The 22,023-nt window shown below is 45.4% G+C and overlaps 2 long non-coding RNA genes across 2 annotated transcripts in view; one reads left to right on the top strand and one right to left on the bottom strand.

The window, feature by feature from the left end:
* Positions 1–22,023, top strand: part of LOC142768574 (uncharacterized) — a 71,459-nt gene that overhangs the window by 908 nt on the left and 48,528 nt on the right. The gene's annotated exons all lie outside the window — the stretch shown is intronic.
* LOC142768573 (uncharacterized) overlaps positions 21,872–22,023 on the bottom strand; it is a 36,536-nt gene continuing 36,384 nt past the window's right edge. Inside the window, exon 3 of the long non-coding RNA XR_012885341.1 lies at positions 21,872–22,015. This is a non-coding gene — a long non-coding RNA (uncharacterized LOC142768573). The remainder of the gene's footprint in view (positions 22,016–22,023) is intronic.

The raw sequence follows: 22,023 nt of genomic DNA, 5'->3' as shown, positions 1-22,023 counted from the left end.
TTTATATTTAGGTCGGATGAACCGTCAAGACGGACGCAGGAAAGCCCACTCATGTACGCACGCACACATCAATTCACACGTACACATCATAAATGGAGAAATGTATGAATAGGGTGTTAACCTGAAAGTTTCCAGAAAATTAGAACTGCAGAGAAGGTGTCGGCACTGATTTTAAATGATCTTATTTCTTATTAAATATATATATAGAGATTGGTGCCAATGCGTGGCGCCGGCTACTCCTCTTCTCTTGCAGAGCAGCCGACATTGCATATTAGATAACAAACGCAAGGCCATACATGGGCAAGTATAGCACAACACGCTAAAGTCCTACACACACCATCAGCCAGGTGGTCGAAATTTCCGGAGCCCTCCACTGTGCACTCTTAAAAAAAGTTAGTAAAAAGGTAGCAACTGCAAGCAAGTAGGTAGTAACTGCAGCGGTTGCTACCTTTCTTCGACCGTTACTACCCGTTTGCTACCTGTTTACTACCTACGTTAGCAAAAAGTTGCTAGCTACTACCATTACTAACTTTTTGCGACCTATTTACTACCTACGTTAGTAAACATTTAGTAACTGAAACGAAAGAGGTAGTAACTGCAGCCGTTACAACTTTTCATGACCCGTTACTACCTCTTCGCTACTCGGCTTTTGACAATATAATCCAAAATAGTGTGTGAATGCTATTGTGATAATTTATGAGAGGAATTGTATCGACGTATTATCATTAAACTGAAAAATGGCGCAGAAGGTACTTATAGATCAAGAAAATATATTTTGTTTCAAATTATGCAACCGAGATATGTAAACGTCGTTCTGATATTGTCGAAACGGAGAAGTACAAGTTAACGAACAATAAGCAAGTGCTACACGCGTCGTAATAGACAATTACAACAAATTTAGTAAATACAGCACATATTAACAAGACCGGCAGTTCAAAATAACCAGACAGTCACATATAGCCTCAAGGGCAGTCACAGTAAGGGAGTCACAGCGGCGTGTCTCCAAATATTATCATTAATTGTTTTGGCGCGTCAAACCCCCAAAACGATTATTACCTTTTAAACGCTGATATATTAGTCATGTAAAGAATTCAAATGTACTGAGAATGAATTCAGTACTTTCTCCAGCCACTGTACATAATGCCTTTTTGTGGCCATTTTATAATGAATAAATATAACATATAATATTCTATAAGTGAGGCTTATTAAAAGTCTTGTGCTACGTCACCAAACAAACATAACCAGGTAGTATATTATAGTGCTAACGATTTATATTTGTTAAAATTGATCCAGAAACACAAGTGCTCCCTTGTGCCAGATATGCCCCTGCGAAGTAGGGGCTATATATACCCCACCCCTACTTCTTTCTACGAATATCCGTAAAAAATAGTACAATAAAGAAAAAAAATCCGTAAAAAATAGTGAACTTGTTTGGTCTATGTATTCTTCGCATTCATGGCACACCCCGCTTCTTACCCGAATTTGTGTAGTTATAATACATTGATTAGCCAACATTAGCAGTGGAGAAATAATATGCCAAAATGAATGAACTGGGTAGTATCGGCTACTACTTTTTTTCTTAAAACCTTCAAAGTTACTACCCATAGGTGGTAACAGCTAGGGCAGTAACAGTTACTAACTCCTGGTAGTAACAGCAGAGGTAGTAACTATTGCCACCCTTGCCGTTGCTAACTGCACTTACTACCAGGGTTTTAACATATGTGACACACCATTACTACCCCAAAGTTAGCAAGTACTACCACCTTTTTTCTAAGAGTGTGGCGCCTCCCATAATCATATGATGGTTTTAAGACGTTAGACCCCACATATCAATCAATCAATTACACACACCTTCAGGGCGTTTATATAAGCCTGGATAGTCAAGTAAATCAAGTTCGAAACGAGTCAGCGGCAAAGTTTATTGGCCAGTAAGTGGGAACATGAGTTTCATTGTGGTTTGATCGCGCAACGTAAAATCGACATTTGGTCTGTATACGCTCCAGCACACGAACGCTACAAAGTATACAGCGTCAGTATTTTTCCATGCGAGCATAGCATAATGGCAATAATTGAACTTTTATGCCAAATGGATATTTCGTGCAACAAATTGTAAGCCGACTCACATTGCATAAACAAAAACACTTGAGGGCGTAGCAATTAAGTTCTGCGAAGACTTACAAATGGCACGAAGGTGTGCGAACGCAAGGAACCTTTGACTGATCATGAAACAGAACTTGCACGCTATGAAAGCGAGGCCGCCATTTTCCCACTCTTCCTGGTTCAGACCTTTGTCCATGCAACAACGAAGGAAACAAGTGTAAATATAAGCGATCGTATTGTTCGTTTGACATAACAGTAGTGAGACCCAACCGACAATGATATGAGAATCAAAGCTTATGGGATGGAATTAGAAGCACTTGTAGTGTATATAGGAAACAGGAAAAGTGGATGAAAATATAACTTGCCGTTCCCTGGTATACTGAACCTGCGACCATCGACCTTTTTCGCCCCCTTTTTTATTCACGTTTACATTACAATTACTTCTAAACACACCCCATATTCCTTCTTCAGCGTCATTGTCTGCTTTGGTTGGCTGTTGAATTACGCAGGCGTACTTGTTTCGCATCATATATGTGGCAGACACTTCTACATGCGACTCCTGCTTAACCCAAGAGGCCATCGAACACGTCCTGTGCAGCTGCGCTCGCTATAAAACAGCCAGCGAGGCCCGCTCCGGGTGGTTTTCAATAACTGGATTTTAGGCCATTTTCTGTGCAGAAGATTCAAGTAACTTGGACGTATACTTCGATAGCGCGGAAATCGACTAAAACGCTACTGCAGTACCTGGACTGATCAACAAATATGAGCGACCGCCTGTAGACAGCATGTTATGTTTTCGGCCTCTTTTCTTCTTTGGAATTTGCGTTACAATTACAATAACCATCCCCTATACTTTCCTTGGCCTCACTGTCTGCTAGTGCTCATTAATACTACGTCTAACAAAGTAATACAAACCCTTAAATTCCGCTTCTAGAAGTTGTTCAATAATTCGTTTGCAGCCGCACATACTGCGGACATATCCGCAGACAAAGATTTCCCATGGAGAGGCTGTCGTGGCTGTGAAAGTTGTGAAGCGACCGACCTTACGACCAGGAGACATAAGCCACTCACTTCACTTCAAACGATCTAGGATTCCTATAGAACTTCCTAACATTGATAGATATTATAGTTCAATAGAAATGCGACCATTGTTTTCAATGCAAACTTGGCCCATTGGGTAGGTATCGTATTTCTGCCAACTTCTTGGACGCCACCTCAATCATACGTACGATACATGGTAATGTGTATGTGGCGCTCTGTACAACATAAATTCTAGCATGCAATTCATAATTACACATTCACCATAATTTCGATTGCTCATAGGATTACCGTGTTTTTCTGCCCACAACGAAATGCAAGGTACCGAGCATGATGGTCGGAACTTCAGCAAAACAGCGATATCCACTAGACCATCTTAATCTTCTGAGCATGAACTGGGTGGTACATTACCAGCTATCCCCGACATGTCGAATGGTCGGTACTGCACGGAACGGACAACCCGAGACATTTTCGCTGTTCATCTTACAACATCAGGTGGAAACGAGCCGCATGTTAGTACCAGCTGGCTGTTAGCATTACATAGGGTCAAAATGGGAAGAAGACATGCAGGAATCCCAAACAAAGTGGTCGGGCCACATAAATGAGCACTCACTTATAACCCGCAAACGAGCGACGCCACATTCAGGGGCCGGAAGTCGCCTGTCCGCGTCTCGGCCACGCCTGTTCACCACACGCGTAGTTAACTATACCGTGTTTAGTTCTCTCTCGAGCTGCGTTTCGCGCACAGCCGTGTCATCCACCCATTTTCACCCTGAGGGTATATCAGACGCTCCGGCGAGCCCCTGGAAGCAGCGCGAGTTCTTCTCATGGCCCTTATGCACAAGAAGCGACGCGTACATGCGGCACGCAGGCTCCTTATGCGAGGTCAGCTCTTAATCTCGCTTATTCGCCTGGTTAGCATTCACTCCTGGTAGATTGCGAGCGTAGTTTATACCGGCAGCCGTAGTTGCCGCGGTGTAGCAGTCTCGCTAAGAACGCGCGTTGTGGTTGGCTGATGCATGGTATCCCAGATGAGCCTATTTCCAGGGGAAGTGAGCAGTTCTTGTACGCAGGGTTGCGGGGCCGTGGCGTATCCTGTTGAGCCTGAAAAAAGCATAATGAGTTGCCTCCTCCAACAACAACCCCCTCGCCACCATCCAACATGTCACACACCCCGCCCCCAATGTTGCATTTCACCCTCTTGCACCACTTAATCGCCGACTATTATACGTACTATTCCCATTTCGTGTTCCTTGCTGTGTGTAGGAATAACCAAGCTCTGAACTTCGTTTTTGGAGGTTTCGTTCGTCTGCACAAAAGGTGATTTGTTCTTTTTGCCAGGGGTACCAGTAATTAAGGCTTGGTCGTTAGACGACTACATACTTGCACCGACTCATTGTAGAAGTCACGCCTGTTTTTTTTTTATCTGCATAACCCGACTGAATCGCGGAAGTTAGGTTTCAAGGCGAGTGCCTTAGATGCCTCAGAAACGAGAAGAGCTACTGTTTGCGTATGCGGCCTGAACATGAGTGATGAGAAAGTCGTCATGTGATTACATCTCTCTATGACGCAGTCGTCCCGTCTCATAACATGACGTCAAGTGATGATGATATTCAATAACATCAACTCTTGATCAAAACAGACGAATTCTTGCAAAACTACGCTCGGTTCTGTAAGATTTCGGGAACGGGGGTGGGGGGCGATCAAAACACTCCACTAATCAGACCAAGAAAAGATGATTTTATTCCTTCGAGTCCGCCTCCCAAATGCATACAGAACCATCATGTGACTACCACATTAGATGCTGTCAGATAAGTAATGATCTGTCAGTTACGTTTTCACATATTTCTCTCATAATTCAAAAAGAAAAAAAAAATAAGAAAGTACCTACCTTTAGAAGATGACGACTAATTTCTTCAACAGTGGTGTCTCCGCAGCCAGCAATTCGACAAGCAGGCTTGTCTTCATCAAAGGAGCAACTTTTGCTTCCTGGACAAAAGCAAGCCCGCCCGTAAGAACTTGAGCTTGAGTGACACCACTGTTTGAAGATTGTTGCATTGCCTTCATAGCTTCATCCTTCCCCTGTCCTTCTACGCCATTTGGGCTCCCTTCAGCGGGTGTGTTAGTACCGTAAAGTGATTTGAAAATCCACCGTTTGCGTGCTGTTCCTCATTTCAACTCATAACTACACTCCGTGTCAACAAACGCGTTCAGCGTTACGAGACTGTGGCAATACACCACATCCCCGTCTCCTCTCACGTTATCACGTGACTCGTTTGACGTCAGTATTGAGGGGACGAACCCCGTTTCATCGTGGCTATCCTCGCCTTTGGCATCCACTAATACGGCCAGCCCCTGTACCATCCAACAAGCCCATATGTGCACGTACTATGAGCGAGGGCGTCAATAGGAACGATTAGGACAGGTCCGACCCAGACGGATGACTCGGTGGCACGCAACGCGATTCAACACGGAGGGCGTATACCTTCTGAAGGATGAGCATACAAGGCGTGTGGAGGCAACCTCTCGCAAAAGTAAAGAACAAAAAAAGAAGCCATTACGTAGGTGTGATGTACTGCCTCGATCGATTTCTCAGCTTCCTGATTGGTCGTAATGGAGAGGGCACGACTCTGGCATGCCCACGCAGAGCAGCGCGATTTCCGGCGCCGCCGCCAGCGCCATCCGTCGTGGATCCGGCTTATTCAGAAGCGTGCTTGATATGGCACAGTTGTAGCGCGTGTGCTATCGAACGCTGTGGAGAAATATGGACCTTGCATTAAAGGGTTTAAGAGGAATTGTATAAAAAAACAAGACGATAAACAAAAGCAAAGAAGGCCCGACACATAGTGAGAGGTACTTAAGAACTGAAAAGAACGAGCGGTGACAGGAGTATCGAAAAGACTGCCTCAGTCAGCGGCAGGTTGATCGCCAAATGCTGGTGCACAAAATGGGGTCAAACGGTTCCCACCTTCTCTTCATCCCCACTCCATCGTTCTCTCCTTTCACACTTCTTCCTCCTGTGCGGCCCCCCTATTCATCGCAGCTGATCGTGCCTTCTCACAGGAACGGGTGCGTGCTTGCCCGCACCGTCGATGAAGTGCTCGAACGTGGGTCTATCGAGCCTGCACGCAACGCTCCAACGCCTCTTCGAGCCGGTCGTCGGCGGGACCCGGCTGTTATTATGACGTGCCATGACGTGTGGCGCATCGCAGAAACGTCAGAATCGGAACGGTTTCTTCTTCGGCTGCGTTTTCTTTTTCTTCCTTCTTCAATGTATTCTGTCATTTTTTTTTTCCTTCTGTGTACTTCTGGAGTGCTCGATGAATACCGTAGTCGACGTAGCGTAAGCTTTCTTTTCTCTCTCGCGTGACGAGCGATTTCACACGACGTGCGCTCGTTTGATAACCGGTGTTTGCAAGCGCGGGGCGTGGAGTCTACAAGCACTTTCGGAACGTGGAGGAAACGGACCGACCGAGTGATTGAGTGACGGACTGACTGAGTGAACGTGAAGGGTGCTGTGTGGGCGTACATCTGAGGTTTCTTTTGTTTTAGAAGAGTAATTGGGTGGTTGATACTCGGTAAAGGGACGCGAAATGGACCGGACAGCAAAATGAGACAGATGGGACGGGTCCTACTGACCACTATGAACATTTTATTGTAAAGCATCACCGTAGCTATGTAGTGTTCCCACGAGCGCAAGACCCTCGGTGACTGTCTAGTGCTGCTGCAGACAAAGAGGTGCACGTCACACTAAAAATTTAGTAAGCGTTAGTTATGGCAGCTATCCACTGGACAGCCACTCAAGATCACAGGACGCCAAGAAATAGCTACTCAATAAAAAAAAACATGTAACAAGGATGGAGTGTAAAAAAAACTTATGCTGACATGTCAGAAAAAAAAGTTTCGCATCTTCTGCCTTTTTGTTCTTTCGTTAAGCCTGCTTACTTGCTGGGTACGAAGAGCTCGCAAGTAGTCCATAGGTATAACGCCTTTTCGAAGTTTTACACTTGTAAAACTATTGTTTACCATTGACTGACCAATTCCGACCAGAGGTTGTTGACCACTTCGTCTGCATCATTATAATATGTGGCAGCCTGACTGTTCCTAGCGTTCTCTTTTTACTGTTTGTGTGCATTGCATATATCTTCATTAGCTCTTAGTATGGATTCATTGACTTGCGATATTTTCAAATACAATGCACGAGAGTAGTTCGTCAGAATTATACCCGAGAAGAAAGAAACTGCGTATATTACGTTAAGCTGTTGTTAAACATTGTCCATGTACCTGGAGACACATATCTGACATGTCTTCTGATTTTTCTCGGAGAATGAATAAAGTTGAAACAATTGCGTGGTTTAATGAACGTTATTTTTCTTACCGCAACGGTTAGCGAAGGACAGTGACGGAGCTATCAACCCCTATGTAAAACGAAACACGTTGCACATTTAACGGGTAGCTACGTTAATCAGTCAAAGTATGTGGTTTCCGAAAGAATTGCCAGGCAGCCAATAGATGAAAGACTGAGTAAATAGTACGTGCGTCGCGAACATATCCACGGTGAGGGTAGCAAGCCGGCGTCAAAGTAAAATCTCAGAGCACGGTGACAATGGTCAGAACGATAGCCAGGAGAGAAGCACGGTGCGGTATCATTTCAATTCTTTCTGCATTCTTTCTTTCATCAGTGCAACGTTGCCGAAGGTCTCAGTCCTGCTGCGCTGTTGTGGACGCTTCTGTGCACAGCATTTCATCGCCCTGCGTTTCTGCAGTACAATGAATTCTACAAGCGCTTGTGTAGGGCTTAGTTGGAGCATGTTAGTACAATAAGGAATGCTGCAAGGATTATTAGAAGAACGAAGACCAGCTTCCAGATGCGCTTCGTATGTGATGTTCTTGTCTCACATCTTCTTGTATATTTGGCAGCTCTTCCTATAAATGTTGCATGACTTCCACGGTTATTAAGACCTTATGCGCTCTTTATTGGCCTAAAATTCCCAAGGTATTGTAAGTCTGTATCTTACAGAACAGCAGCCGTAGTTTCCTTGTGCACATCATCCCTTTTTCTTTTTTTCCATCTCACTGTCCTCGTTAATGCTTCATGTGACTTCGAACTATGTTTCTTAGTGTAATTGAGCTATATTCCCATCATTCTCAAAGCTATACACACACGATCTAGCTGCTGTCTGGAAGGATACAATCTTGTATACTTCCCTCGTCATAGCGGTTATGTACGCGCTCAACATTGGTCTTGCCCAATTGTCGTTCACTCCAGCTATACTCGTGCTCAACCATCTTTCGTCCCCTGAAGTCTGAAAACGGGTGATGACGCGACTCGACGCTGGTTCTAACTCATACACTCAGTTAATGCTGAACCTCGTGCACTACGAAATGCAAACCGGACTCGATGCCGGATTGCACGGGCCGCGCCCATGTGCCCCCGTTGCATACGTGCAGCGTTTCTCCTGCGCCCGCGGCGGCTTCGCCCACACACCTGCAATGCAAGCAGTACTGCACCTCTGACCTCCCATGAATGCCGAGTTACGAGAAGGAAGAAACACTGCGAGAAACGGGGTCACCGGGCCGTCTGATCAGCTGCACACCGTGGGAACGAAAGCGTCATCGAGCTTCACCCAAAAGACCCGGGGGGCACAACTCCACGCGCCCGTGGAACCGCAGTCGCGATGCGCCACAATACAGGAGAGATAGCAGGGCCCGTATCCATGCCATTGAATCGGTGTGGCTTCGTCGAGCTAATTAAAGCGGCCGTGGTATGTACCATGATACACTTTCAGGAGACGTGTGTTTCTGTGTGCAGTTAGGCCAGCTGTATTGCCGCTCGCATGTGTGCAGACCTCATTTCGAACCTACGGCCACTTTCGTTTGCGGTGAACTCCTCCACGTAATATATTTGGCTGCAGTAATTAATGGCGAAGACCTATAAGAACTCCGGGAATGGGTGCTACGGTGGGATTGGATTGGATAAACTTTTATTTGCTATGGTGGGAAGTATCATACAATATATCTACCACGTCGCTGCAGCCTGTGGACTTGATTTGTGTGTACGCGTACCTGGAGGCGTCCTTGCATTCGCACCGGCGAGTTATCTTGATATGCTAATCCAGACGTCTGATACCGGTTTGTGGCTCACAGCCAGTCCACTTGAGTCAGCAATATATGTAAAATGGCAATTAAATAATTGCTTCTTAATTGACAATCGCACAAGTATCTTGAGCAATGTTGGTGGGCGCAGCGGATGGGGTCGGCCCCTTGGGGTATCGTTTGGTGCCGTTTGGATCATTGTTAAGGAGCGGACAAACAGACAAATGTACAGATAGACAGACCAAAATGTTTACGTCGAAGGTTCCCAAGAAAGAATATCGTCTTTTAAATGCGGTGGGAATGAGAGGAGCCGTGGGTGAGGATCGAGATTTTGTTTACCCGTGCGTTATCGTGGGGTGACGTGGCACCATTCATTAAAGGCATGCAGTGTAGAGGGAGGTGGTTGTCGGAAGAGGAAAAGCTGCGCTATAGCTGTGTCAATCAAGGGTGATCTATGCACACGGGGTGTCGAGAATTCTGGCAGTCGGATATTGTTGTCACTGTGAACTAGAGACAAGTGAACCCAGAAATTCCACTGTGCGCTGCGGGATTCACAGCAAACAAGCAGCATCATTAACCCATGTGTTCCCGCCGACAACATTTTCTGGCAGTGAATGAAACTACATGGTTCTAAGCATGTCCTCCGAAATCGTCTGGCGAAGGCACACTGGTATCGGGCTGATTAGCTCGTGCTGACGCCCGCATCGCCTGATATTTCATGCATTAGTATGTTGTTTGTATTGGCACTGAGGTTATTATTTTAAAAATGAAAGAAAATGACCCCGGGTCATTTTCTTTCATCTTGTGCGAGTAGGCTCGCACGAGATGTGCGAGTAGGCACAAAATTGTGTGAGTAGGCTCGCACAATTTTACAGTGCAATGCCTGAAAGAAACAATTTCTCTCACTTTCTCTCGCAAGAATCTATCATAGAATAGATTTCTATGCTGTGGAAGTTTGCGGTAAAATAGGAGCGATAAATGCCGATTCTCCATTTAACATTGATTACCGTTCTGTATACGTCATAATGGTGTTTCTGGAAGCAATGCGCGTAATGTTCACTCATAACCTATTTAAAGAAATATTGACCACAATTTAAGAGCACTTTCACGAACACAAACTTGTGTGTTTCATCTCTGCAAGGTTCCCTTGATTTTTGACAAAATCTTGAAGCAAATTTGATCCAACCGATTGTTATAAACGTTTCAAAATGGAATCGAATTTTATTTCATTTCGCATTTCGTTAGAACGTAGGAGAACACATTTTGCATGCATTCAGGTCTTAGAAATTTGGACCCATCAGCAGTAGTACGCACTTACGTGCACCTGTACTTCGTGCGCGCGCCATCAAATATTTGCGCGCAGGCTAACCTCTCTTGTTAAGCTGAACTGCGACCATGGCCACAATCTGAAGAATCCGTTGTCTTCGTTTGAAATGTTACAATAAACGCTCCCTACACAACATGACCTTCATTTTTATTATTATTGTGAAAATGTTGAAACCTGTGACAGTATGCATAATGTATAGGGGTAAAACACCAGGCATCTATGGTCATAAAATGCCAAGTTGCTGGTTCGACTCCCACGTCGACCATTCATGAAGTACCGAATTTGTAAAGCCCATGGTCACGATGCCGCTTTACCAGAACACACATGCCGCAGGCCAAACTGAGTGAAGTAGTGGGTCTCGAAAGCCAGAATGCCACGAACACAGCGGCCACAGGTGGAACGATTCGCGAGATGGTTTTGATTCAACGTGGTTCCAATCTAAACTAGAAGACGAAGACCCACGGGATCCCGCAGCCCCCTTGTGTGGGATCGGCAGCTAGCGCAGTGCAATGGTCCCGAGCTGCGATCGAGTGAGCCGAGTGGCCGGGCACGGTGCCGGGCCGGTTCCTGCTTTGGGTATTTAGCCGTTGGGCAAACACGTCCGTTCGCCATGCGTCCCGTCGAACTCGGTATGTGACGGCCCGGAGTGTTTCTGAAGTGGGTGCCACCGGTCGAGAGTGTTTGGGACCACACGAGACGAAGCCCCGCCTGGTGGGAGGTTGCCGCAAAGAGAAGAACCTCTTTGGCTGTCAGGACTTATCCCGGCAGCAGTGCCATCGCACGCTCATTGCAATGGGTGTCTTTGCTCTTGCTCGATGCTTTCCACAGCCCTTAAAGGAATAGATCTCTACCCCACGTGCTAACTGCTGACGTGTCTGTATAGTGCGCTCCATCTTCTAAACCGGTCGGACTCGCGCACGTCAGTCTGACCTTGAATTATTTGCTTACAATCACATCAATTCTTTTATTTGATTTAATCATTTGCTTCAATCTTCTTACAATAATTTCATTGATCTCATCTGAGAAAGTTTCTTGAAAACAACAATAGATTAAAAGCATTGCAATTTGGGCGAATTTTTACATGAATATAGTGGTATTTAGAGCGCGTAAACGGACAGGAAACGAAAGTATACCTCCGTCTTCCGTTTCTTCTCTGTTTACGCGCTATAAATACAATAGCTTAGTGGAGAGGTTTCAAACTCACCTTAGCTACTGGTAGAAGTCATGAAAATTAGTACTGTAAACCCAGTACTGTGAATATATTCGGAGTGCAAAGGGTAGGTGTGACTGGGATGAAAATGTTACCTGACGTCGCTATGTAGTTAAAGATCTTTCTCACACCTCCTGTATTGGTCACTTCTTAAGAAGATTTGGCATCGGGATTGATAGAACATGTCCATCTAACTATCCAGAATGAGTAAATGTGGACGCCACTGTTTGAAAACATAGACATTTTGTTCCGCAGTTATGTTTTAGCACGCAGTGACCAAAAAAAATTTTTTTCCATGGTTCTGTTCTAGCACGCAGTGACCAAAAAAAATTTTTTTTTCAGTGCCAGTCTCGTCTCTGTTGCTTGCCTAAACAAAATGTTATGAACCGCAACAGGCGACAACAAGTATTGGGTTCGTAATTTGATGTGTCGGCATATTTATTTTTAAACTTTGGCTAAAGATAGCTGGGGCATCCTATATATATATATATATATATATATATATATATATGTGTGTGTGTGTGTGTGTGTGTGTGTGTGTGTGTGTGTGTGTGTGTGTGTGTGTGTGTGTGTGTGTGTGTGTGTGTGTGGAGAGAGAGAAAGAGAGAGAGATGAGGCACAACTTAGCCGTGTTCTTCATTTCATTTCCAATGGTTTCGACCGGTGGACTGGCCTTCGCCATGGTTTTCGAACAAGTCCTTATTCGCAAATCCTAACGAAGACCAGTCCACTGCTAAGTTGTGTCTCTTCTGTTCCCAAATACGTTTGGACCATTGGAATCACTTCAGTATATTTTTGTACCTTCCATTGTATTCTTATTGTAGATCAATGCCATGACGGTTTTGAAGGATGTGGGAAAATTTTGTCTTTTTTGTACTTTGCGTGATATATATACGCAAGGTACAACAGAGATATAATTTGTCAACTTCTTTGAAAACTGTCATTGATCTACAATATTAATACAATGGAAGGTACGAAAATACAAAATTTATATCCGCATGAATGGAGAACCTAATTTATGTATAGAAGCATTCAGATATCAAGAGAAAGTTCATTGGCGAGATGGACGAACGATGGCGTTGTGTCAGCATTAATCGTTGCTTTTTGTAGCTCGTTCCGCAATAAAACAGCATGAGGAAACAATGAATAATGATGTACGTTGGGGTGACTGATTGGTTGCCCCACGCATTATGACGTGATGAAATCGAGTGCATGTTTACTTAGTTTTTTTGAAAATAAATCTTATTGGTAGCATTTTCTTATACAAAAACTGAGACGATTGATGAACTAATGTAACGCACAGTTGAAGGTATACAGTAAGCTGGTATGTACAGAAGAACGTCTGATGCAAAAGTGTGCGAAGCTATCTGGTGGGTATATACAGACAAAATCACAACGTCTTGCGCTGCTGAATGAACTGACAGAAAGTGAACTTGACTGCTTCATCAGTGACACAGGATGCAGGTCGGCTGAACATAACGCTACTCTTCCTCATTTGTTTCCGCAATTGTAAGTGGCCAGGTTGTTGCAAGAATGAGAACTATATAGCATGTAAAATGTGGGCGCACGATCTACATTTCATTGTATATAACGTAAGCCACAATTGTAAGAAGGTTGATGAAAAAGTCGGAGAATACGTCGTTTTTTTTTTCTGCTTCATTAAAATTTTTTCAGTTATGCGCACGAGTAAATAATCCCGCGCAGAAGCTTAATTATAGCAAATTAAAAGCATCTCGAACAGGTTTTTTAATGAGGGGAGCGTGTCTTCTGCTGTATCACTTTGCCGCGTGGGTTACAAGCGTGTATTGGACACAGACAGATGGCGGAATGATCGCAAATGAGATCGTTCTAAGATAGTAGCAAACTGACAATGAGTTGCAGTCTTGGCCTATGCTGTATATGTTTTGGTTGTAGACCCTTGCTTAACAAAACTCAGGTTATAGCGAGAACTTCAGGTCCTATGTCTAGCGAAAAGTTTTAAGCGTTTCAAATGAATAGAAGCAATGGTTTTGTGAACTAGCCATCTGTTTTGTTGTTTGTAAAAGAGTTGATGTTCTCGCCACCGTAGCGGTGATCAGGCGATTTGACTACAAAGCTACATGTGTTGTCATGGCTGCTCTGACAAGCTTTCGTTCTTGCTTTTACATCGGTATTTGGGCTGTTATTACACGCAATAAACCATCAGTTGTTAGTAGCGTTGCGTCTAAGTGAGTTATTTTTCGTCATCGTGTTTCCTTGCGTCATCCAAGCGGCGATGGTCGCATTTCAATAGAGGTGAAATGATGAAATCCCCTTGTACCATGGGATGTCAGTGCATTTCAAAGAACATCAGGTGGTCAAAATTTCCGTGGCCCTTCCCTACAGTGTATCTCACATAGTCATATCGTTGTTTGGGGATGTAAAACTCCACATATAATTATTGATTCGATATTATTGATGATAGCGATGCCCCGGAAGACACCGAGAGTGATTTTGTGTTAAGGATAAAGATAGCGGCAAGTCGAAATACCCGCCAAGAACAACGGTCCCACGGGCGACGGCCCATGGAACTCGAGGCCTGGTCGACCCAGGGACATCGTATCGCGCTCCGGCTAGGAAAAAACGCACGGGCAAAAAAATGGAGGAATGAACGCGACAGGACTCTCGACTATGACAGCGCGGATTATGCGAACGCTAAAGAAACGCACTCCCGCGGTCCTCGGAGCGACTGCCACAAGAGGGCTCTCGCGAGCGCCAAGCTGGCAAAGATCTTAGCCCCACATACGGCTTACTGTCCCGGCGTAGTTTCCGAGTAATCCCCCCTCCGGGAGACTGTTCGCTTTGCTACAGTAACGAATCCTAGTCTCGGCAAAAAGAGCGACAGTCTTCTCACAATTTGCCACGCCACGTCTTCTCGGTCTGGCCGCTTTCGCTTCGAGGGCCATTATTCTCTTCTCGAACAACCGCCGCCGCCAGCCACCATCGCTGAGAGGGGGGGATTACGCGGAACCTCGACCGCAGAGCACGTCACCAACTAAACTCGCCATGCTCTGACAGAAACGTCAATGTACATTCAGGGATGCCACCAGCCCGACCTTTATTTCTCTTTCATTTTTTTTCTAAACAGTGCATTTTCTTATTCTTCTTTTCTACCTCTTCGACGTAGCATTTACTCAACCGTGCTATTCAAGAGATCGTTATGAGGAGCGCCCCTTTCTCTTCTGCTCAACTAGTGAATGCATTCCTATACACGTGTTTTCCGCACGACTGCCTTTAGCCGTGCCAATATGTCAATATCAATTTGAAACTGAAACTAGCACGAGTGGCAGGGCCTCTTGTCACTTCTGTTATTTTTTCTGCTTCTCTCAGTTGGAACAGGTTTTTGGCATGGCCCGCACGTGACGGTCGCTGTACGGTAGAATGCACGTAGAATTATGGGCGAAACGTGTTTCAGACGTGTGAATTCTTCTAGTCTATGGCAGCCCATAAAGCACACCGTTTTTTTTTTTTTCTAAGCTCCTGATCAGACACTGGTTTGTCGGTGTGGGGTCGACCAACTGGCATGCAACAAGGTCTTAATTCAATATATATCTTAACGTAGCATACACACATACGAATAAAAGGTACCTGCTCAAACACTCCAAGAAGGAAAGAAAATCGGATTGCACTATAGTAATGGAAACATGGAGTACTTTAGCCGAGTGACAATTACGGGCCTATTATGAAGTTGGGAACGAGTAACGATGCTGTCCCTGATGTCATGCCAGAGATCTGCGATCCGGACGGTGAGAAAATTTAGCCGATTGTCGCTGGGCAAATGGGTAAACACTGAAGGAGGCGTTGCAGAGTTTCTTTCAGAAGTCGGGAAAAGCTAAAAGCTGGTCCGCCGCGAAGTTGCAGCGCTCGCGGCGCTCGGCCGCTGAACCCAAAGGTCGCTGGTTCGATCCTGACCACGACGGTCGCACGTCGATGGTGACGAAAATCCTGGAGGCTCACGTACGGTGCGATGACAGTGCAAGCTTAGGAACACCGAGTGGTCGAAATTTCCGGAGCCTTCCGGTGCGCCGTCTTTCGTAATCATAGGATGGTTTGTGACGTTAAAGCCCAACAGTGTTAAAACATTAGGCTCAGGCGGTTGAAGGGGAACCCGGAATGTCAGGAATTCACCGTCAGCAGTAACGCTGCAAAGCACTGTTCCAGATCACCAACGAATCTTCATGTCTAGTGTCCTGACAAGGAAATGACAGAAATTCGACTGATATCTTATCTTCACTTGAAGTGAAGGCTTTCAGTGAAACAATTCGGTGCGGATGCACCTATTGAAGCCTGGGTCCAAGCACTGCCAATATATAGCCACCAAGCGGTTGGCCGGACGACGCGGCAAGGTCATTGCCAAGAGGTAGTCCATTCATGGTGAACAGCCACTTTTTTTTTCTTGACTTGTATCCGAATACAAAGAGATTTACAAGTGCTTCAAACTAGTCAGGAAGAATGATATGCGTACAACGGCGCACAGTGGTGAATGGCTATTAAAGACCTAGGTGGCTATCATTAGAAAGAGTGGCTGGTCTGCAGTCGGATTAGGCAAGGAAGGTTTAGAATATGAGTATTTGTGGTCGGAAAATACATAGATAGACTTATAGGCCTGGAGTCGGTAAAGGCTTGAATTACTGTATATATTACGCAGATAGAGTCTAAATCAACAACATCGATGGGATACAAGCAAACTATCAGAGTGCGATATCGCTGTAGCAAGCTAAAATAAGGTCATGCAGCTCAGGTTTTCCTCATTGTCATGTTTCCTGAACTAGCCCGTCAGAGCTATCTGCTATCGACCTTATAGAGCTTCTTTTAGAGCGAAAGTTGTTTTTAGATAACTTTTCGGGTCACGCGCAGTTGTACGCTACTGCCGCTGCCACTCTGGCGTCCATAATCACAGCGCGCGAAAATAGAAAAAAAAAACTTGCACCAATGACACAGTGGGGCTTGCACTTGGGTCCGCTGGGTGCCAGCCCAACGTTCTACCACTGAGTTACACCGTTGCTTGTAACTTGTCATCAAACTTGCCTTAGGCAGGCCCGACCTAGCACCAATGGCACCGTTGGGCTCGAACTCGGGTCCGCTGTGCGACAGCCCAGTATTCTTCCACTGAGCTACGCTGGTCTTTTTTTTTTTTGCTTTATTGCCTGTTCATAGGCGCGTACATTAAAGCACAAACACAACAAAAACAAGCAGTAACAGTCCGACACAAAATAAAATTCTCTTTGTGCTGCCCTCAACAACCACTCGGGTACAGGCTCCTGAGTTTTCAGCAGGTCAACAAAACTTCGTCATACATTCACGGAAATTCATTCGTGCAGGCCGTGCATCCCGACAGCAATAAAAACCCGCCATACGGGCCTGCCATAAACAGTGAAGTTCACATAGCATAATCAAATCAAAAAGCGTTCCCTCTTCGTCCTTTATTGGCAGAAATCTTATACCATAAGAATTTAAAGGTAATTCCTTCTTTAACGTTCATTGAAGTACATCCCAAAAATATACTCTCTCCCAACAATGTAAAAAAACATGGTCTATAGTTTCCGGTTTTTCACAGATAAGGCGATTTGTCTCCAAGGTGAGTAAAAACCACGGTCTGCTTCAAATGTCCTGACAGATAATGTATTTGTGTGAAGCTTGAAAAAGAAAGACTTCGCGGCAGGAGCCACTTGCATTCTCTTCACTCGTTCAAGCACATCTTTCTTTTGACCTCCAGTGTACATGGCACGGTACAGGGGTTCAGGTAAAACAACATCACACACATCTTTGTACAACTTCTTGCGAGTCACCGAAAACAAATATTCATTGAAAAATCTAACAGATAAAAACCATACACTTAGAATAACCTCCTTAAGATACCCGCGTACGGCACCGCTCATGTCATTCGTGCTAACCACATATCCAGGTAAAGCCCGCATGAGTCTCCGTTGGGACACCGTATGTAAGAAAGGATCCAAGTGTAGCGAAAAAAAGCCTTCAATCCAATCAGGCTTTTTTTACTACACTTAGCTGCGCTGGTGCTTGTGAATAGTTGACAAACTTGCCTTAGGCAGGCTTGATGTCAGGAAAACAATCGCGTTTTTACGATCTCTAAAGCGTTTTACAACAGCGCAAGAACAACCACGCACAATGCGAATAGTGTAACGATTGGGCCGTCCAATGCTCCAAACCGTCACAAAATCTTGTTCTTTTTCCCCTATTAACTGTAGCGCATACCCACTTCAGCCATAATTCATCATCCTCGTCAGCCACTGCATGGGCGATTGGCACAAAATTTCTTGCAAGAGTTTAGCGGATACCAAGCTTCTCAGAAGAATGACGAAAAATAGCATAGCGAATGATGGCGTACTACCCAAAAGTTTATTATAAATGCACTAGTGGGTACCAAGCAAGTGCGCTTGCTTGGTCGCTATACCCTGTTGCCGAGGCTGTAAAATCATCTTATCCTATAGCATCAGGCACGTCTCCGACTCAGTAAAAGCACGAGAAGCGCAACAATGTCTTTTGTGCGGTCACGCCGCATGCCGGGTGACTCGTGGGGTTCCCGCAAAGCAATGCAATAATGTAGTTAGAAGAAAAAAAGGAAGTAAAATAAGGAATATCAGCCATACAGCCGTTGTAATCTTTTGGGCGCACTATTTCTGCCAGTCGCCTTGTTTTTGTTTTTTTCCTAGTCTGATTGAACGTGCGCTCATCGCAAGGCCATGGCGAGACGACACGCGTCGAAGTATGCTAAACGGAATACGCAAGTGGCGGGGAAGGACGCGTCGCCCTTTGGCGTGCGGGCCTCCGTGACAGCTCCCGGAGGAGAAGCGGATGATCGGGACTTGTAGCATGCCGTGGTGTGGCACTCTCCTCGTGGCAAGTGTTCAAGCAGCCTGCGTAATATCCTCCCCTCATCTATTAGGTGAGGTTACATAAAGACTGCAGTCACGCACTGAAGAAGAAGAAGGAGATGATGATGATGATGATGATGATGATGATGATGATGATGATGATGATGATGATGATGATGGTGGTGGTGGTGGTGGTGGTGGTGGTGGTGGTGGTGGTGGTGGTGGTGGTGGTGGTGGTGGTGGTGGTGGTGGTGATATGGTTCATAGGTACAAATGTTTGGATGACCCATTGTTGACCAATCCTCCAGAGTCAATATGTGTCATTTTGCAGTAGAAACAAGCACAGCGTTACAGGGAGGTGTTAAACAGAATACGAAAAAGTCAGATATGATGAAAGGGAACAAAACTTAAAGCGTTGGAGGGCTGTCGTGCTTTCCCACGTTCGCCAACTTATCTCGCTCCTCTTACTCTTCATGTGTGATATGGCGCATCTTCAGGTACGAAATCACACCGACTCTTTAATTATGGCACGACAGACAGACAAAAGATTTTATTTTGGTCCATGAGAACCGAGGCAGCGGGCCCATTAGGTAGGTCCCCACCCAGCCGCTGGCTGGTCCCATATCGGAACACATAGGCCATGCCTCCCAGCACGTTTACGGACCCGCTGGACAGCCTGAAGCTGGACGCCTCATCTGGGGTCTGTGATGGCCGTCGTCTGGCCTGCTTCTCGGTTGAAGTCTTGTAATGCAGGGCACTGCCAGAGCATGTGACTCAGAGAACAATATTCACGACAATCGGGGCAAAGTGGTACATCTTCTGGATGAAGCATGCTCTGAAAGCTCCTAGAGGGGTGAGGCCCTATCTAAAGCATGCAGAGTGTGCGTGCTCGTGGTCTGTGGAGCTTGTAATTCCTCTGTGTTGAAATGTTATCTCGTGAAATGTAACGATAGCATCACTGAGGACGAGCTCTATCGAATTCTCTGTAGTGAGTTCGGCATGCCCGTCCCACGAAAAGCGTAAGTAGCCCTGTTCTCGTGCTTTACCATAGAGTGGAGGGACGTTGAGAAAATCACTAAGTAGTTTATGAATAAAAAATAAACAAGAACGTCAGTGTCCAGCCTGCAGTATATTCTTGCACAATTCATCTTTAAGGTGCCTTTTCAAGGTGCCTCTTCAGTTGCCTTTTTTTTTCCCTGCGTTCCCTGCATGCTTCATTCTGCCCCACAAAAAATGTACCAACATAAAAAATTGCGCACTCATTGCTTCTTTTTTTTTTTCGTAGTATTTTTCCTGGCACGTCTGGTTCGTTCTTCAAAACTCGGATGGGCAAGTCCCGTCCGACTTCTTCGCGTCTTCTTTGATTGTCGTGACGAGGGAATCAATGGAGCAGCCGCTGGAGACCGGGACATGCAGTGACTTCACCGCGGCACCGCCGCCGTCTGTCAAAAGAGAAGAAACAAGAGATAAAAGAGATGGGGAGGGGCGTGTATTGATGTCAATTGTCCAGAAGCGTATACTGCTGTCTGACCACTCACCCTGGCTTCCTCGCCTTTTGTTTTTTTTTTCGTTTCCGTTCTTCGAAGCTTGCGCATGTTTTTTAACAACTCGGCAGCAAGGCCAGTATCGCAGACAGAAAACTAGGAGGGTATGCTCTACACAGAGAGAGAAAAATGGACAGGAAAGGCAGGGAGGTTAACCAAGCTTGAACGCTCTATACAGAGAGACGGTGATCACCAAGCAGCTCCAAGAAAAGCAAGCAGCTCCAAGCAAAGCACAGCCATGCATAGCAGTGATGTTCCGTGCAAGGAATTTTTCCTTTTTTAGGGAGTTTCCGCCTGTCATTTTGAACCAAGGGTTCGTATCTCGGCTGCGGCGGCTGCATTTCCGATAGAGGTGGAAATGTTGTAGACCCGTGTGCTCAGATTTGGGTGCACGTTAAAGAACCCCAGGTGGTCGAAATTTTCGAAGCCCTCCACTACGGCATCTCTCATAATCATATGGTGGTTTCGGGACGTTAAACCCCACATATCAATCAAATCATTTTGAACCAAAGGGAAATAGGGAATCATTGTGATCATTGCAGAGAATTTCTGGAATGGTTAAATTCTCCTTTGACGACCGATAATTAGCGGTCACAGTGGGCCTTCACCTGCTGTAATCGCTTCTGACGCATGCACCACGCAAGCATAGCCTTTGAGATTTGTTTTTGACATTTACGCGGAGCGATTTCTAGTTCACTAGTGGCGTTAGACTTGAATCCCACAATGTGCAGTGTACTAACAGTATATGAATTCATAAATTCACGTTTTTACTGTGTGGCAGTGGAGGGCCTAGTCACAATTTCAAAAGTCGCTAGTACGTGAGGCACGTGTAATTATAGTATGTGTGTGCAGGGATGGGGGCGGAAATCAGCACTGTTGTGCAGGGAAATATGCTGGGAGTTCCGTGAATGTTTGCAGGGAAAAAATTCCCGAAATAGGGAGTTTTCATGTCTCTGATGTAAATTCTTCGGCGTAGTACTGAGCATCACTGATGCATATTGTATATGGCATCTAAAGGGGCTGCGAAAGAGAACTGAAGGTGAGTAGGAGAAACGTGAGGGTGAGGGGGTTGGATAGGAGAGGAGAGGGAGTAAAAGCGAGGCATAGCCATGTATAGTTCAGTTTAGCAAAGGATGGGAACGCGAAGCGAAGGTGAGGGGAGTGGATACGAGAGGAAAATGGATAAAGAAGATGACGTGAGGGTGAATAACAGCACCGTATAGCGTATATAGCATAAAATAGTATGTATTAACGTGTTGTAGAGCATAGCAAGGCGCTCGAAGTAAAAGTGCAAGAGATAAAGAGTGATATGAGGGATAAAACGAGGGAATTAAGGGAGAGGGAAGTATAGAGAAAAGGTGAAGGACGATGAAAGAGAAGTGAGGTTCAAATAATATGAGGAAAGACCTCGATATGTAATTGACCGGTGGCACGGCGCTTGCATGGTAGCTTCGTTGTTTTGTTTCACGGGCTTGGAGCCCGCTTAAATCTGGATATTTTTTTGTATCTGGATGCTTTCTTCCCTCGTTTTCTTGTTTTACGGTAGATGATTGGTCTTTGCGCGTCTATAAAGCGGTGGTAAGGCCGTAAAAGCTCCGAAGCGTGGTGGTTCGACTCACGATAACCTCAACCTCGCTCGTATGGCAGTGAGAGCAAAGAACGCCGGCGTACTTTATAAATAGGAAAAGATACTTGCCTATCACCTGTTTGCAGCACGACACCACGAGGAAATTCGCACGGGTTTCTCAGAAAGTGAAGCGTCTGGTCGAAGTGGAACTTGTCTTGGATCAAGCCCGGCGCCAACACTTTTCCGGGGTGTTCGACGCTCCATGACTCTATAGCTAGGCTGCAAGC

Source organism: Rhipicephalus microplus, chromosome 8 (assembly GCF_043290135.1).
Source record: "Rhipicephalus microplus isolate Deutch F79 chromosome 8, USDA_Rmic, whole genome shotgun sequence".
Classification (NCBI taxonomy): domain Eukaryota; kingdom Metazoa; phylum Arthropoda; class Arachnida; order Ixodida; family Ixodidae; genus Rhipicephalus; species Rhipicephalus microplus.
The sequence above is the reverse complement of the archived record's forward strand: the minus strand, read 5'-3'. Positions and strand labels throughout refer to the sequence as shown.